Source organism: Pogoniulus pusillus, chromosome 35 (genome assembly GCF_015220805.1).
Source record: "Pogoniulus pusillus isolate bPogPus1 chromosome 35, bPogPus1.pri, whole genome shotgun sequence".
Classification (NCBI taxonomy): Eukaryota; Metazoa; Chordata; class Aves; order Piciformes; family Lybiidae; genus Pogoniulus; species Pogoniulus pusillus.
The window spans coordinates 3,564,568-3,577,175 of record NC_087298.1 but is presented as its reverse complement, the minus strand read 5'-3'; positions in this window follow the sequence as shown (position 1 = coordinate 3,577,175).

The window sequence follows — 12,608 nt, the reverse complement described above, 5'->3', positions numbered from 1 at the left end:
GTGTCTCCTTGTTCTGTTGCTGGGTGCCTGGCAGCAGAGCCCAACCCCACCTGGCTACAGCCTCCCTGCAGGCAGCTGCAGGCAGCAATGAGCTCTGCCCTGAGCCTCCTCTGCTGCAGGCTGCACACCCCCAGCTCCCTCAGCCTCTCCTCACAGGGTTCGTGTTCCAGGCCTTTCATCAGCTTCATTGCCCTTCTCTGGACATATTCCAGCATTTCAAAACATCTCTCTTGAATTGAGGAGCCCAGAACTGGACACAGCACTCAAGGTGTGCCCTGAGCAGTGCTGAGTACAGGGGCAGAATAACCTCCCTCATCCTACTGGCCAGACTGTTCCTGATGCAGGCCAGGATGCCATTGGCTCTCTTGGCCACCTGGGCACACTGCTACTACCTGTGCACACTGCTGCTACCTGAGCACACTGTCCTCTCTGTGTATCTAAACAGACACAAGGATGGTCTCTGGGCTGTGCTCCTTTCTCTCCACTCAAGGGAGGGACACATTTCTTGGTGAGAATTCTACCTGCAGCACACAGCTGAACCTTTGCTGCCTTTCTATGATTCATTGGAGCTGCTGCAGAGATTTGTGCCCAGGATTTATTAATGTGTGCTCAATCACTTGCAGTGAGTTCATTTCTCACCCAGACTGTTGTATCTGTTACTTGATTCATTTAAACTCTCTGATACTTCTAACTTCTCAAACCTGTGTCAGTGCCAGTCACAGGCTCACAGGATGTTAGGGTTGGAAGGGACCCAAGGAGATCATCCAGTCCAAACTCTCTGCCAGAGCAGGACCACACAATCTAGCACAGATCATGGAGGAGCACATCCAGACAGGCCTGGAAAGGCTCCACAGAAGGAGAGTCCACAGCCTCTCTGGGCAGCCTGTGCCAGGCTCTGGGACCCTTCCAGGCAAGAAGTTCCTCCTTGTGCTGAGCTGGAACCTCTTTTGCTGCAATTTACACCCACTGCTCCTTGTCCTATCCCAGGGAGCAGTGAGCAGAGCCTGTCCCCCACTCCTGGCAGCCCTCAGATACTTACAAACATTTATCAAATCCCCTCTCAGTCTTCTCTTCTCCAGACTAAGCAGCCCCAGGGCCCTCAGCCTCTCCTCATCAGCCATGCCCTCCTGTCCCCTCATCATCCTCATAGCCCTCCGCTGCACCCTCTCCAGCAGATCCCTGTCCCTCTTCAACTGGGGAGCCCAAACCTGAACACAGTATTCAAGATGAGGTCTCAGCAGGGCAGAGTAGAGAGGGAGGAGAACCTCCCTGGATCTGCTAGACACAATAACACACCCCAGGCTCCCATTGGCCTTCTTGGCCACCAGGGCACATTGCTGTGCCATGGATGTTCTCCACCAGCACCCCCAGGTCCCTCTCCACAGGGCTGCTCTCCATCAGTCACCTCCCAGCCTGGACTGCTGCAGTTTATTCTTCCTCCCCAGGTGCAGGACTCTGCACTTGGCCTTGGTGAACCTCCTCTGGTTCCTCTGTGCCCAGCTCTGTCTGTGCAGGTCTCTCTGGATGGCAGCACAGCCTGCAGCTGTCTCAGCCAAGCCTCCCAGCTTGGTGTCAGCAGCAAACTTGTCCTTACTGGGGCACTGGGAAAAGCCAACAAAATAAATAGGCAAATGTTAATTTGGTCAAACAGTTCCAGTAAGAGTCCTGGGCTCTGAGACAGGCAGGAGGCAGGATGTCACCCACAGCACCACACCTTGCACCTGACCACTTTGCTGAGTGTTTAGCAGTGGTACCCATAAAGTCGAGAGAGGTTCTCCTGCCTCTCTGCTCTGCCCTGCCCTGGTGAGGCCACATCTGGAGTACTGTGCCCAGTTCTGGGCCCCCCACTGCAATAGGGACATAGAACTGCTTGAGAGAGTCCAGCACAGAGCCATGAAGAGAATGGAACACTTCTGTTATGGGGGAGCTGGGGCTGTGCTGCTTGAAGAAGAGGAGACTGAGAGGTGACCTCAGCAATGTTTGCAAATATGTTAAGGTGGTGCAGGAGGCTGCAGCCAGGCTCTGCTGGGGGATGCCCAATGGCAGCACAAGGGGCACTGGTGGAAGCCGAGGCATAGGAAGTTCCATTTAAACATGAGGAGGAATTTTTACCCTGTGAGGGCGACAGAACCCTGGAACAGGCTGCCCAGGGGGGTTGTGGGGTTTGCCTCTCTGGAGATATTCCAAACCTGCCTGGATGTGTTCCTGTGTGATCTGCTATAGGAGATCCTGCTCTGACAGAGAGCTTGAGCTGGATCAGCTTTTCAGGTCCCTTCCAGCCTCTGACATTCTGTGATTCTGTAAATGGTGTGAGAGGATCCACTGGCACCACAGACAGGTGAGTAAGGATGATAAGAGACTGGAACAGGTTGTCCAAACAAGTTATGAATGTCCCCTCCCTGAAGGTATTCAAGGCCAAGTTGGATGAGGCTTTGAACAACCTCCCCTACTGCAAAGTGTCCCTGCCCATGGCAAGGGGGTTGGAACTGGATCACCTTCAAGATCCCTTCCAACCCAACCCATTCTATGGTTCTATGGCACATTCTGTGCCAGCTTTGTACAGAGCTGTGTGCCACTCTCCCCCTGCACTCATCTCCCATCCTTTCCATAAGAGGCTGATGTTCTGCATGCCCAGCTCCTCTGGGGGGGCACTACAGATCTGCATGGAGAAGGGCAATGCCCCTCAAGGCTGCTGCCTTATCAGCACTGTCTTGGTGAAGCCCTGGACCTGTCTGTGTGTTGGCAGCACTGCAATGACAAGGCTGAGAGCAGCTGCCTCATAGCCTGAGCATGCAGGGATCCCTTTATCACCCATTTCTGACAGATAAGGACCTGGAACACAGATAAACCTGGTGTGTGCAGGCAGTCCCACGTGCACCACCCACCACTACACGTGGGGCTGCTCTGAGTGACTCTGCACAGGCACTTGGACTGTCTTAAAAGCATCTGGAACAAGCTCTTTACCGTGAGGATGGTGGAACACTGGAACAGGTTGCCAAGGGAGGTGGTTGGGGTCCCATCCATGGAGATATTCAAGCTGAGGCTCGGCAGGGCTGTGGGCAGCCTGATATAGTTGAGGATGCCTCTGCTGGCTGCAGAGGGGTTTGGACCTCTGGAGGTCCCTTCCAACCCAACCCATTCTATGATTCTGTGGTCTGTATGACTTTGGAGTGAGGTAGGGGTTTGGTCTCTTCTCCCATGCAACAAGTGACAGGACAAGAGGAAACAGCCTCAAGTTGTGCCAGGTTAGATATTAGGAAAAGTTTCTTCCCCACAAGGGCTGTTGAGCACTGGAACAGGATGCCCAGGGAGGTGATGGAGTCACTGTCCCTGGAGGTGTCCAAGAAGGCTGTGGACACAGCACTTTGGGACATGGTTGAATGGCCATGGTGGTCTTTGATGGTTGAACTCGATGATCTTAGAGGTCTTTTCCAACCAACAGAGTCACTGTCCCTGGAAGTATTTAAAGCTGTGTGGATGTGGTGCTGAGGGATGTGGTTTAGTGGTAGTATCTTAGCAGCAGAGAAGGGATTGTGAGCTTTAGGCAGGCAATTTGACTTGATGGTCTCAGAAGTCTCTTCCAACCTTGACAGCTCTGGTTCTATGACTCACTGAGCACATCCCTCAGCATTACCCCAGTGAAGCATCACCAATCCCTGGAGGCATTTCTTTTCCACCCATCCCTCAGGACAGAGGTCTGAGGGAAAGCATTTTAAGAGGCATAGCTTTGCCTTTGGCATGCTGGAAGACAGGCACCTCAGCTCTGATGAAAGGCAGGTGGCTTGCCTGCCTGCCTGCCTGAGCAGAGCTGGAAGAGACCTCTGCTCCCACAGCACTTGGTTTGCCTTCAACCCTCTCCTTTGGCTGTGTCACGAACCTGGGATTTCCACCAAAGCACAAGAGACAGGTGGAACCCAGCTTGTTTGCTTTTTAGCTCAGTAAATAAAGCTCATTTCCCAGCTTGCCTGTCCTGATGAGCCAAGTGGGAGCTCCTGTTTGAACAGTGAGGTGCTTATCTGAAGACGTAAAGCCCTGGGATGAACTCTTGCGGAGCGATGAGCTCAGATCCGGTAGCCAAGGTTATATTTAACACTCTCTGATGTAAGGCAGCTCAATAACCACAGCAGCCCAGAAAGGCAGTCCTGGATCTGGGTTTTAAATAGAAATGAGTCTGGCTTGCTGCAAAAAGAAGGCAGTTGGAGATAGCTGGTTGCAGCTCTCTGCCTGCAGCCCTGGCTCTTGGCTGCGGGACAGGCAGCCAGCTGGGAGGACGGAGCCCAACGTCACAGCCAGCAGCTCGGCCACGCTGCTGCTTGGCTCTGCTCACCCAACCCAAGCCAGCTCTGGTGAGGGCACTGCTTAATCATGCACTCATAGAACGAGTTGGCATGGAAGAGACCCCTTTAGTCTGCTCTAATCAGACCCCACCTACTCTGTGCAGTTCTGGAGCCCTCAACACAGGAAGGACATGGAACTGTTGGAGTGAGTCCAGAGGAGGCCATGAAGATGCTCAGAGGGTTGCAGAGCTCTGCTGTGAGGACAGGCTCACAGAGTTGGGGCTCTGCAGCCTGGAGAAGAGAAGGCTTCAAGGAGACCTTATAGTGGCCTTCCAGGATCTGAAGGGGGCTACAGGAAGGCTGGGGAGGGACTACTGACAAGGTCTGGTAATGACAGGACAAGGAGGAAGGTGTTTGAACTGGCAGAGGGGAGATTCAAACCAGATGTTAGGAAGAAGTTCTTTCCAGTGAGGGTGGTGAGACACTGGCACAGGTTGCCCAGGGAGGCTGTGGCTGCTCCCTCCCTAAAGAAGTTCAAGGCCAGGTTGGATGAGACCTTGAGTGACCTGTTCTAACGGGAGGTGTCCCTGCCTATGGCAAGGGGTTGGAACTGGCTGAGCTTTGAGCTCCCTTCCAGCCTAAACCATTCTATGATTCCATTTTATTATTCATCACACAAGTTGTGAGCCCTGTCCCAGATTGCCCAGAGAGGTGGGAATTGAAACCATTCCAGGCCAAATTGTTTGGGGCTCTGAACAACCTGCTCTAGTTCCTGCTGACTGCAGAGGGATTGGGCTATGGCAGGGGGGGTGGAACTGGATGATCCTTGAGGTCCCTTCCAACCTGAGCCATTCTATGATTACAGATCATCCAGTTCCAAGCCCCTGCCACAGGCAGGGTCACCTCCCACCAGCCCAGATTGCTCAAAGTCTCATCCAAGCTGGTCTTGAACACCTCCAGGGAGAGGGCATCCACACAGCCTCCGTGGGCAGCCTGTTCCAGTGTCTCACCACCCTCACTGGAGGGAATTTCTTCTTAGAATCCAGTCTAACTCTCCCCTCCTCAAGCTTCGATCCATTTCCTCTCATTCTATCCCTACAAGCCTTGTGAAAAGTCCTTTCCCAGCCCTCTTGTAGGCCACTTTCAGGTGTAGAGGCTTAGAAACTCACTCTCCATATAGACTGGCAGCCTCTTTGGGAAGGACAGGCCCATGCCTACACCAAAGTCTACTCCATTTCTCCTGTATGCTTCTTTGGTTTCCTAATATCCCAAAGAGGGGGACTGGGTACCTCTGGATGCTGCACTCCCTGCCTCCCCCAGACCAGGGATACACAGGGAAAAGGAAATCAAATCTAAAAGATCACACCAAGCATAGGCTCCAGGGAGACCATTTAGTGGCCTTCCAGCACATGAAGGGTGCTACAAGAGAGCTGGGAAAGGGCTCACTACAGGGCCCTGTAGTGACAGGATGAGGGGCAATGGCTTTGAGCTGGGAGAAGGGAGGTTGGAACTGGAGATAAGGAAGAAGTTCTTTTCAGTGAGGGTGAGGAGACACTGGCACAGGTTGCCCAGGGAGGCTGTGGATGCTTCCTCCCTGGAGGTGTTCAAGACCACATTGGATGAAACCTTGAGCAATCTGGGCTGGTGGGAAGTGTTCCAACCCCCTGCCATGGATGATCTTCAGGGTCCCTTCCCACCCAAACCATTCTGTCAGTCTGACTCTGCCCTGCTTGACATCAGCAGCTTCAGACCAGCAGAGGGAAACCACCCTGAGGAGGTTTCTCTGCCTTTTGTGCCTGTTGCTGTAGTTCCTTGTGATGGTTTGGGTGTTCCCTGCCCCCCTACTCTTGTGAAAATCACCCAGACTAAGCCCAGCTGGAAACCAGAGTGGAGCTTCCTATGTACAGCTTAGCACAATACACAAGCAGAGATTTGCAATACCTACAGCTATGGACAGCAAGGTAAAAGTGATACAGAAACACAGCAGCCCTCCCAGAAACCAGAGTCCCCAGGGGGGGCTTCCAACCACCCTTCCACCTCCTTTCCATCCCTCTACTTTGCCTTACATGCAAGGTGAGTTTGGAGGATCGGCCAGGGAGGTTAGGAAGCAGAAGGATTAGTTACACAGACAGCAGGTTAGGGAGAGAAGTGCAGGCAGCCAGAGCCAGAGAGCAACTCTGTCTCATCTATATTGATGTTCTTCTTTTCATCCACCTCAGCAAGCCTCTGAGTGCAGCAGACATCATCTTTGTTTCCTTTGTACAGCCCAGCATCTGATTCCTCTCACTAAAATATTCCACCTAGCTTCAAAGTAGAACAATATAGGGAAGAAAATAGGAGATGAACATGGGGGAAATGACTGCAAAAGTATCCTCAAAGCTTGAGGAGGGCAGATTTGGACTGGAGATTAGGAAGGAATTCTTTCCAGTGAGGGTGGTGAGACACTGGCACAGGTTGCCCAGGGAGGTCGTGGAGCACAGAAGCACCCAATGTGATCTTTGATCACATTGGGTGCTTCTGTGCTCCACGACCTCCCTGGAGGTGTTCAAGGCCAGATTGGATGAGCCCTTGAGCAACCTGGGCTGGTGGGAGGTGTCCCTGCCTATAGCAAAGGGGTTGGAACTGGATGACCTTCATCATCCCTTCCCACCCAACCCACTCTATGAATGTCTGCATTTCATCAGCTTCCCAGGAGGTTTGGCCCCTCCAGCCTGCGTGGCTGCTCAGAGGATTTTGTTTTCCTCTTCCCAAATTGGAGTCAACAAGGACACTGCCAGCTGGCAGCCAGGGAAAGGTCTCCATGTGGATACAGCCACGCAGCAGCATCCTCCAATAAAGCTGCTTCCTGGAGCACATTGTGGGAAGCCACAACCCTATGTGTGCTGTGGGCTCGTGGCAGCAGCAGCTGCTGAGCACATCTGCACTTCCCCAAAGATCCTGCCCCTGCAGGCTCTTTTCTGGTGGGTTTTGTATCAACAGTGGTCAGCAGCTCCTCCTGAGTCACCTCCTCCCACAGAATCACAAGAAACATGCAAGCTGGCCAAGCCCCTCAGGAGCACCAAGTTCAACCTAGAACCCTACTCTACAAGATTCACCTTAAACCATAGCCCCAAGCACCACATCCAAACCACCCTTCAACCATGGAGGTCTCTTCCAACCTGGTTGATTCTACATTGATTGGACAAGGCTGGGTGCTAGGTTGGACTGGCTGAGCTTGGAGGTCTCTTCCAACCTGGTTGATTCTATGTTGATAGGACAAGGCTGGGTGCTAGATTGGACTGGCTGAGCTTGGAGGTCTCTTCCAACATGGTTGATTCTATGTTGATAGGACAAGGCTGGGTGCTAGATTGGACTGGCTGAGCTTGGAGGTCTCTTCCAACCTGGTTGATTCTATGTTGATAGGACAGGGCTGGGTGCTAGGTTGAACTGGCTGAGCCTGGAGGTCTCTTCCAAGCTGCTTGATGCTATGTTGATAGGACAGGGCTGGGTGCTAGGTTGGACTGGCTGAGCTTGGAGGTCTCTTCCAACATGGTTGATTCTATGTTGATAGGACAAGGCTGGGTGCTAGATTGGACTGGCTGAGCTTGGAGGTCTCTTCCAACCTGGTTGATTCTATGTTGATAGGACAAGGCTGGGTGCTAGGTTGGACTGGCTGAGCTAGGAGGTCTCTTCCAGCCTGGTTGATTCTATGTTGATAGGACAAGGCTGGGTGCTAGGTTGGACTAGCTGAGCCTGGAGGTCTCTTCCAACCTGGTTGATTCCATGTTGATAGGACAGGGCTGGGTGCTAGGTTGGACTGGCTGAGCCTGGAGGTCTCTTCCAACCTGGTTGATGCTATGTTGATAGGACAGGGCTGGGTGCTAGGTTGGACTGGCTGAGCCTGGAGGTCTCTTCCAAGCTGGTTGATGCTATGTTGATAGGACAGGGCTGGGTGCTAGGTTGGACTGGCTGAGCCTGGAGGTCTCTTCCAAGCTGGCTGATGCTATGACTCTATGAAGCAAGCACACTCCTTGCCGCAGCAATTCACAGTCCAGACCTCCAGCGCTATCCAGGAGCAAAGAGATGACAAAACCCTGGTTGCAGTGCCAAGGGATGTGAGACAACAGAGCTGCTGGGACAGATCAGGCACAGAGCTTTTTATCAACAGCAATAATGGCTGAATGCAAATTGCTAAACCCCTTTTATCAGACAGCCCTATCACAGGAAATTAATTCAACAGCACCCACCAGGAAATTCCAGTGTTGGCAAAATTCATCAGAGCAACATTTAATCTCCCTGCTACTTTGTCATGTGGGGTTTTATCACCTCCTTTCTCTTTCCCTTTCTCTTTCTTTCTTTTTTTTTTTTTCTTCCCCTTTTTTTAATGTTGGGTTCTTACAAAGGAAGAATTGGAACAATAATAAGATGAGGTGGCCAAGGGAAAATAGGAGCTAGCTGAAGGGTAGTTGCTGTGAACAGCTGTAGGAATGGGCTTGAGGAATGAAAACAGATGAGACAGCAACTCCTGAGGGGTGTATATTTAATAACCCAAAGTCTGGGAGGAGATGATTAATTGCCTTTGTAGGGAATTATTTAGTGAGATTTATACCAAGGAGGAAATAACATTTTCCTGGAATCAATGTATCTTCACTACTATGGGAGGGGGAATAAGAGAAATGCTCAAGATGAATTTTGGAGAGCTCTCCTTTGACAAGACCTTAAGCAGCTCAGCTCATGTCAGTCAGTTGGGAAGGAGTTCTTTACAGTGAGAGTGGTGAGACACTGGCACAGGTTGCCCAGGGATGTTGTGGAAGCTCCCTCCCTGGAGGCATTCAAGGCCAGGTTGGATGAAGCCTTGAGTGACCTGTTCTAGTGGGAGATGTCCCTGGCTGTGGCAGGGGGTTGGAGCTGGATGAGCTTTGAGGTCCCTTTCAGCCTAAACCATTCTATGATGGTTTAGGACAAGGAGCAATGGGTGTAAGTTGCAGCAAAAGAGGTTCTGCCTCAACACAAGAGGCAACTTCTTGCCTGGAAGGGTCCCAGAGCCTGGCACAGGCTGCCCAGAGAGGTTGTGGAGTCTCCTTCCCTGGACACTTTCCAGGCCTGTCTGGATGTGTTCCTGTGTGCCCTGAGCTAGATTGTATAGTCCTGCTCTGGCAGGGGGTTGGACTGGATGATCTCCCTGGGTCCCTTCCAACCCCAAACATCCTGTGAGCCTGTGAGCCTGTGATGATCTGCCTGCAGGCTGTGGGCTCTGACCCTCTCCCATCCAAGTCCTGCCCTCCTCCATGCCTCTTGCTGGCACCCAGCACACAGGAGGGGTGCCAGGTTGGACTGGATGTGCTTGGAGGTCTCTTCCAACCTGCTTGATTCTATGATTCTAAGCCAGAGCCTTTCTGCAGCCCAACAGGAGTTCTCCCCATCAGCTTCTCACTGCTAGAAGCAGCTCCTGGCTGTGCAAACCTGCCCTGAAAGTGCCTCAGTGAGCAGAGCCTGAGGTGAGAAGTGACATCACTGAACAGAATTAGCTCTGGTCTAGCTCAAACCAGGACACTTGCATAAGAGCACAGTGAGAGTAGAGCCTGGAGTGGAGCTGTTATCTCCTGCCCAACCCTGGGCACCCAACTGTTGTGCCTCTTTGGGAAACCTCCCACAGGATTTGTCACATCCTCCATGTCTGCCTTGTCTGATGGTGAGGGAGAAGAGCAGGGGGGGCCAGCTCTGCAAGGCTGCTGGCTCCACGGGAAGAGCTGAGCCTGGAGGGCAGGACAGCCTCAGGTTACAGGCAAAGCATTGCCAGACCTTGCCAAGTGGCAAAGGCCTTTTGATGCTTCTCTACCCTGGGAGGCATCCCTAAGTCCCTCGCAGGGGTGACTCCTGAGGATCTTCTCTCTCTGAATTCCCTCACCCCTCTCTGGGGAAGCTGGCTCTGAAGAACTGCTCTTTGAGGTGAAAATGAGACAGCAGAAAGGAGAGGTTGGATGAAACACTTTGCTTGGCATGTGCAGGTGGCAAACGTTATCTCATGATCCCTGCAGAGAGCTGAGTGCAGCCCAGCCCCAAACAGGACAGCACAGACACATCTCACAGCACAGAGCTCAGGCTGCTCACTTATCTGGAGCCCCTGGGACAAGAGGGCTATGGATGGGCTGGAAGGTGTCCAGAGAAGGGCCACGAGGAGGAGCAGAGGGATGAAGCTGCTCTGCTGTGAGGAGAGACTGAGGCAGTTGAGGCTGTTCAGTCTGGAGAGGAGAAGGCTCCCAGGTGACCTTCTTGTGGCCTTTCAGCATCTGAAGGAGGCTACAAGAAAGCTGGGGAGGGACTTTTTAGGCTCTCAGGGAGTGCCAGGAGTGGGGGGAATGGAACCAAGCTAGAAATGGAGAGATTCAGACTGGATGTTAGGAAGTTCTTCAGCATGAGGGTGATGAGACCTTGAAAGGGTTTGCCCAGGGAGGTGGTGGAAGCCTCATCCCTGGAGGTGTTTCAGGCCAAGCTGGATGAGGCTCTGGCCAGTCTGCTCTAGAGTAGGGTGTCCCTGTCCATGGCAGGGGGAGGTGGAACTGGATGATCCTTGTGGTCCCTTCCAACCCTGACTGATTCTATGATTTTATCTTGCCACAGTTAAGTCTGTTAGACCACTCTCTCTGGGCTGGACTTGTGGAGACAGCATCTGCTGCACAGCATGGGAATGTCTGCTTGACTTCATTGCCCCTCAGGAGCTATCAATCCCCTTTGCCCAAGAACAATTCAGTCAGGGATACTGGGACACGAGTTCAGCATCAGGCAGCAATTCCTGTCTCTGTCAGCCCAGCCCTGCAGAGACAGGACAGACATCAGCAACTGCTGTTACCTGCAGGGGAGCCTCTCTTGCTGTGCCATGGGGAGAGCAGGAGCAGGCTGGAAGTGGTCTGTGCCCCAGCAGCTCTCCCTCAGCAATCTGAGCAGCAGTGCTGTGTTCCTGGTGTCATGTCCACGTGGGGCTGATGCCTGTCTTAGGAGCTCACTGAATGCCCAGCTCCTGCCCTGGCTTGGAGAAGCAGAGCATGACTCTTGCACAGCCAAACACCTCTCATAGAATCACAGAATCAGGCAGGTTGGAAGAGAGCTCCAAGCTCAGCCAGCCCAACCTAGCACCCAGCCCTGCCCAACCAACCAGACCATGGCACTAAGTGCCCCAGCCAGGCTTGGCTTCAACACTTCCATGGGCAGTAACTCCACCACCTCCCTGGGCAGCCCATTCCAATGCCAAGCACTCTCTTTGACAACAACTTCCTCCTAATATCCAGCCTAGACCTGCCCTGGCACAGCTTGAGGCTGTGTCTCCTTGTTCTGTTGCTGCTTGTCTGGCAGCAGAGCCCAACCCCACCTGGCTACAGCCTCCCTGCAGGCAGCTGCAGGCAGCAATCAGCTCTGCCCTGAGCCTTCTCTGCTGCAGGCTGCACACCCCCAGCTCCCTCAGCCTCTCCTCACAGGGCTCTGCTCCAGGCCCCTCCCCAGCCTTGCTGCCCTTCTCTCAACACCTTCCAGCACCTTAGCATCTCTCTTGACTGGAGGAGCCCAGAACTGGACACAGCACTCAAGGTGTGGCCTGAGCAGTGCTGAGCACAGGGGCACAAGAACTTCCCTTGTCCTGCTGCCCACACTGCTCCTGATGCAGGCAAGTATCATGTAGCAATAAGTGGTCCTGTTTGCTCTGAATGATCACCTCCATGTGCAGCATTTGCAAAGAGGTGAATGGCTGCACACAGCATGGAGCAGGCAACCATCAGACTCCTATGGGGACAGGGTGGGAGAGTTGGGACTGTTCAGCCTGGAGAAGAGAAGGCTCCAGAGAGATCTTAGAGCCTTCAATACCTAAAGGGTACCTACAGGCAGGCTGTGGAGGGACTGTTTTCAAGGCCTGTGGTGATATGACAAGGGCAATGGTTTGAAACAGGAGCAGGACAGATTTAGGTTGGACATCAAGAGGAAGTTCTGCACAATGAGACTGGTGGAACACTGGAAGAGGTTACCCAGGGATGTGATGGAGGCCTCATCCCTAGAGGCATTCAAGGTGAAACTCAGTGGTGCCCTGAGCAGCCTGCTCTAGCTGACTGCAAGGAGGTTGAACAAGATGGCCTTTGGAGGTCCTTTCTTACTTGATGCACTCAGTGAATCTATGACTCAGTCAGGTCCTAGCTTGGGATTTGCAAAGCCTCACAACCCATCAGTCCCCCTGAAGGTCTGCTTGGTGGTTCTGGACACCCCACTTTCCATCCACCCTGAGATTTTGGTATGGCAGAAGCTTTGGCTGGCTGGGCCCTTTGCAAAGACACCAATTCCACTCTAACAGGCAGAGAAAAGTTACTTTCA